The sequence below is a fragment of the Periplaneta americana genome, chromosome 17, assembly GCF_040183065.1.
Source record: "Periplaneta americana isolate PAMFEO1 chromosome 17, P.americana_PAMFEO1_priV1, whole genome shotgun sequence".
NCBI classification, from domain to species: Eukaryota; Metazoa; Arthropoda; class Insecta; order Blattodea; family Blattidae; genus Periplaneta; species Periplaneta americana.
The window spans coordinates 133493911-133500226 of record NC_091133.1 but is presented as its reverse complement, the minus strand read 5'-3'; the positions used below and the strand labels follow the sequence as shown (position 1 = coordinate 133500226).

At 36.0% G+C, this 6316-nt stretch overlaps 1 non-coding gene across 1 annotated transcript; it reads left to right on the top strand.

Annotated features, from left to right (window-relative positions):
* Positions 1-4216: 4216 nt before the first annotated feature.
* On the top strand, positions 4217-4288 carry TRNAN-GUU (transfer RNA asparagine (anticodon GUU)). The gene has a single exon. It is a non-coding gene; the product is annotated as a tRNA-Asn (tRNA).
* The last annotated feature ends 2028 nt before the right edge of the window (positions 4289-6316 follow it).

Below are 6316 nucleotides of genomic sequence, written 5' to 3'. Positions count from 1 at the left end.
TTTATTTTTTATTTTTCTTCCGATAACCATGGTCTTCGTCTTGTTTCCATTTACCTTCATTCCATACTGCACACAACTGTCATTTAGCTCCATTAGCAAAGATATGTAGTCTAATTGATCCTACCATAAGGATTGAAATGGGGAGTAGCCAGCCGGAGGATGTCAATAAAGAAAAGATCAACATTGATTACTTCAAAGCAAAATACCAGCTTGAAGACATTGAGGTGATTGGTCTTCTTATTGGAGCTCGTGGTGTGATTCCCAAGTTCTTTGAAAGCTTCAGGAAGACTTTTGAACTACCAGAGACACTTACTGCTGACATCATAACTTCAGTTTTGAAACGCTATTGCCAAATTCTGAGTCATCATATTCACTCTGTTCAATTTTTTTTCTTCACTTTATAATTCATATATGTTTATTTTAATTTTCTTTCTACAAAATTTATGTAAACATTTAATAATATAAAATTCGTCTAGGAGAGTATACTGAGTCCTTCTGGGCTACCTCCAGTGGGAGGCAGTTATTATCTTATCTCTTCTGCTAACAACTTTATGAAGTCGACAAATCTTATGCAAATCGTTCTCGTTCTACTTCCCATTTTCTAAAAAACATTTCTTCACTAAATTCTCCAAGTAAATGATGACAGTGTAGGCGATAAACACCAGTACCAAATGAAATGAATTCCATGCATAATTTGTTGTTTAATAAAAAGTTTACAAAATGTGCTATAGGCCTAGTGATATTTAACATGAATTTTATTTTATCGCACTTCACTTTTCAACTGTTTTTTATTTATTTTACAGAGTTTAAAAAAGGCTTCCTTTACATACTCTCAACTGTTTGGAAAAGACCCACTTTACGTTATGGCATTATAAGAAACACATTTACATACTCCACGCTTCTTGTAATTTTCACTAGTTTTTTATTTGTTTTGAAGCCGGCAGTAAATTTATATAATCTATCGATATTTGCATTTTGGACTGTGGGGACTACGGAACAACTGTTGTAGGCAAACTAGACATGCAGCAAATATACATATCGGGAAAGATCTGTGGTTGCTTGGTAACCTATCATTTTCATCGATTTATAGAAGCGTTATGTGTACATTACGTCCGCCTGATAGCTCTCACACTCTGCGGTCAATCTTTCACAGTATCATTATGTTACGCTTTTTCCAATGAGCGCAGACCACAGACGGCACCTTCCTGCCCACCTAATAAGGCAATGCAGCTGCACCACTCGAACCATCGTAACAACCTCGTATAAAATTATATATTCCGCCTTGTTTCACATGTACAAATTCCAGGTTGTAAAGACAAAAACCACTGTGATTCTGTATTTATCTAAAATATTCGGTCGTCTTTGTATTTCCTATAGCTAGCGTTCTCAAGTAACCCCAATTTTCATAGCGGAAGAAGCTGGTGTGAATGATTTCTCTCTTTCAGAACGTTACCCCTACGAAAGGAGAGTAGGCCTAGAGAATTACTATTTTGTTTCTACAGGGACATCATTTTATTTTACTAATATTTCTAATATTAACCTGGCTATACATTTGGATCAATAATTGAGAACAAAAAACACCGTTTGCTACCCCCTTCCACGACTGGAGTTCAATGATACTGGCGTAATATACAAACAACTCACTTTAATAGGTATAGGAGGGAAGAAAAGTAGTTCATCCATTTAAGTAAACTAGGAAATATCACGATTTTGAGTTTGATAATTTTCATTAGGTTTTTGTTTAATCAAAATACAGTACATTATTAACAGTGAGAGTTTTTACTCACGAACTGAGCTATCCATGCAGACATATTTATTATACTGTGTATAGAGAATGAAGTTAAATTGAAAAATATGATATGGACATTTAAACACATTTTTGAAAATGATGGCCGTTCATTTCGATACAGGCTTCAGTTCTAATGTGCATATTATAGCACTATAGACTATTGTACCTAATTCCAATTACCAGTTTCGTCCTTCGTACTACTAACTCATGTTGAAATAATTCTGTATCAACTCTATAAAATAGTACCTTATGTACTGTAAATTCAATCTTCACTTCTGCCCGATCCGAAAAGATAAAATTATTCAGACATGCTATCTACTGTCCGTCCAAGTGGTTATGTCGCAGGGTCGTAGAAAGGAGGGAAATCACGTGACAGTTAATTACATAGCGAGACCCTTTTATTTAAGTTATTTTAAACAGTTGCATAATATTACGTAGACGTCCAATTCCTAACAGAAATTAATCTTCTCAGAAAAGAGCTAAGACAGCCCAGCCACTAGTGTTTACAAAGGGGCGAATATAAGCTGGTGGGGGAAACCGGGATGCGACGTTGGCAAATGGACGACAGTAACTTACTTGTGCGAAAATGATTCAATATTGAAAGCTCTTTCGTAACTGGAAAACGTGAACATATTTTTGGAACGTACTGTTCACTATAACCGTAAGGCTACTATGACTGTATATGCGGTCTTGGATCTGTGTGGAGGACGGTTGAACTTCATTAGTAGAAGGGGTGGGAGTGAAGTACATTAAAAAACTCAGGTACAATAAAAATTGAAGTAAAAATAAAATGATGTCCCTGTATTAACTTGTTGATGTGACACCCAAATAATTTATCCTACATGCATGTACTTCAATATTATGAGATCACGTACCAGAAAAATTACAGGAAGAACTTTAAAAGACAAGAGTGAAACCTGAAACAGCTACGAAACTGAATGACAGAAATTTGGAATTTCCTCTTGTGGAACTGACCTACTTGTTTCGTTTCGTATTCCAATTACCAGGTTAACACCAGTAACTTATGTACTGTACTTGCACCATTATGTGGTTCACGAAGAAGATCTAAAATATATTATGTAGATTCATTATGTAGAAGAAGGAATCCGAAACAAACGGGGCTGATTTCATTAGACTTTAGGCACAAGTCACTTACAAGGAAAGGGTTTCGGCTAGAACAGGAATTTTTGGTTAAAAATTTGTACAGACGCTTACCTCACAATGGTGATGAAGACCGTAAAAGCATTCATTTGTGTAACTCTCCGTTTGGTCGGTATTGGTCAATACACTTCTTTAAAAATGTACGTGAGGATTCTATATAAAATGCATGAAACAGCATGGAGCAGAGCAATAAGCACAACACGCAGAAGCAACACCTGAACAATCTTCTGAACCACACTCCAGTGCTGAAAAATCAAATGCCGCCTGAATTACATTTTTGAAGTCCGAGACTTGTTCAGGATTCACGTAACCAGCTGACTGCCAGGAATACTGAAGCATAGGGCGGTATACTGCAGCAGACAACTGGTTATGAGTAACAGAGTGCATTTTCATTATAAACACTCGATTTCCCAAGTTAAGTTCTGGATTCTCAGCAAGAGTCCTTATGCAATCTGTTATCCTCCGAACATATATTTTGTATTGTCTAAGGAAACAGATATTCAGAGGCTGGATATATTTAGTTTTTTTAGATGGAATGATCATACATTCCATGTCCTAGCCTTGGAATGATTCATTTATTAAGGTTGCGTCCTTGTGCACATTCAATGACTCACACAACAGTGTACATTTTTGATTAGCTGCAATATTTTGAGACAGAACGTTGGAGAAAAATGTTCTTAAATGAGTTTAGACATTTTACCACTCGCACTAGTTTCTAGGCTAGACTAGCCTTACGAGTAAGGTGTCCCATCCCCTTAACTTATGCAGTGCTCTCCCCACCCCTCAACTTGTACAGTGCTCTAACAGACAAACCACACATTACACAAACGAATTCTTTTGGGAGCTTTACAGAGATGTAAAGATGGGCCTGTAAACAAATTTTGGATACGAAATTCCTGTTCGAGCCGAAACCCTTCCCTTGTTAGATATTTGCCCTGTTAATGTAAAAACGATTCAAGTGAGAGTCTCGTTTCCCATTCCTATTGATTACAATGTGTTAAATAATTTCGAGGGAAAAATTGTTCCGGAGCCGGGTATCGAACCCGGGACCTTTGGTTTAACGTACCAACGCTCTACCACTGAGCTACTCGGGAACTCTACCTGAAATCTTGATTTGCATAATACACGTCACTGTTCGTTAACAGAAAACCACAATTTAAGTCACACAGAGTTAGTGTGCACTCGAAGTTGGTTGCTTGACGGTTGTCAGCCCACTTTGAGGTCTGTGGATATAGAGGGAAAAATTGGATCGGTGTCGGTTAGAGTTCCCGAGTAGCTCAGTGGTAGAGCGTTGGTACGTTAAACCAAAGGTCCCGGGTTCGATACCCGGCTCAGGAACAATTTTTCGCTCGAAATTATTCAAATCAACTTTACAGGGAGTTATACCTGAAAATCTTGATTTGTACAATGTGTTAAGTTCATTATTTCAAGCAAAAATTACATACATTTACATACAATATCATTGTAATAGGCCTACTCGTATATGAATATTCTTCAGAATTAAAAGTTGCTTACTAATATCACATATTACAATTTGTTGTATAAATAAAATAACTGGGTCGATAAAGCAAGATGATTGAGATCAGGTATGGCCAATAATAAAACTGGATAGAAGAAAAATAAATAACAGCAATCAGAGCTGTGATTAAATTGTTAACTGTACTGACACATAAAATTAAAAAGAAGGAAAAAAACAAACATTACATATACATAAACATACTAAGTTACGAATACGACATTGTTAAAATGACAAAAATAAAAGAATAACAATTTACATGATGATTATAATTTTAAAAAGAGTTCAAGCGCTTGTAACTTATTTGTAGTTATTAAATTTGAACTCAATCTAAACTTCAATAAATCTGTAAACATTTTTAATTTAATAACTGTATTCAGCAGTCATAGAAGGTACAAAAAGGAGGATAGGCTCTCCCCTTCATTCGTTCACTTGGAAACAATATTGACCTCTGGATTAAATAATCACGAAATAGTATTTCATGTTTATACTGCATGTTATAAACAGAGATTACTAGCTGGAGTTTTATTTCGGGTCGCACGATTATATTCCGTTCGGTTAAATACCGTCACGTATTAATCTATTCAACTGTATAAAATTTAATTAAATCATCTATTTACTATAAATGAAATACGCCTAGAGCGCTCATAACAATTGAACTGTAGTAATTGGATCGTTGATCCCTGCCCGTATACAGAATCTGCTTTTGGAATCTATATTGATTGAACAATGCGCGCAGCAGAGTCGAACCGAGCTCAAATCAGAATTAGCCGATGTTTTAGCGAACAGGACGAAAATAATATTCAATGGAATACATGAAGAATTTTCGGATCGAATAACGTACGAACAATTAAATTGCAATGATGTGTAATAAATATGGATGCTTGTTTCATAAACAAGTGACAGCACATTAAAACACGATAATGTTACCTCCGGTGAACTTTTTTAATTGTGGGACTCATACTCACCTTAGGGTTCCTTCCTGTGTTGTGGCTCGCAGTGAACTCATCTCCTGCAATCACAAAACATTCACATTACTAAATATAGCGAATAGTGAAGTTCACATGATACTGAAATCATTCGATCTTTTAAATTCGATTACAGCTGCATAAGTGCTCTAACAAGGGAACGATCCTCGTCGAGAAGGGGAAGATACTTTAAATAGTTGTAAAGCAAGGCATACTACAGTTGCGCTCAAACCTCCTGACGTCCCAATAAATAATAATGCTCGACGAACAATGAAAGAGTAGGGTCTATTACTTTAAAATAATTAGTACCTACTATGTGTTTCTGTCAGATGCGTTTCCAATTCACTGTGGGCTAAAGCAAGGAGATGCACTATCACATTTACTTCTTTACTTTGCTCTAGAGTATGCCATTAGGAAAGTCCAGGATAACAGAGAGGGTTTGGAATTGAAAGGGTTACATCAGCTGCTTGTCTATGCGGATAACGTGAATATGTTAGGAGAAAATCCACAAACGATTAGAGAAAACACGGGAATTTTACTGGAAGCAGGTAAAGAGATAGGTTTGGAAGTAAATCCAGAAAAGACAAAGTATATGATTATGTCTCGTGACGAGAATATTGTATGAAATGGAAACATAAAAATTGAAAATTTATCTTTTGAAGAGGTGGAGAAGTTCAAATATCTTGGAGCAACAGTAACTAATATAAATGATACTCGGGAGGAAATTAAACACAGAATAAATATGGGAAATGCGTGTTATTATTCGGTTGAGAAGCTTTTATCATCCAGTCTGCTGTCAAAATATCTGGAAGTTAGAATTTATAAAACAGTTATATTACCGGTTGTTCTTTATGGTTGTGAAACTTGGACTCTCACTTTGAG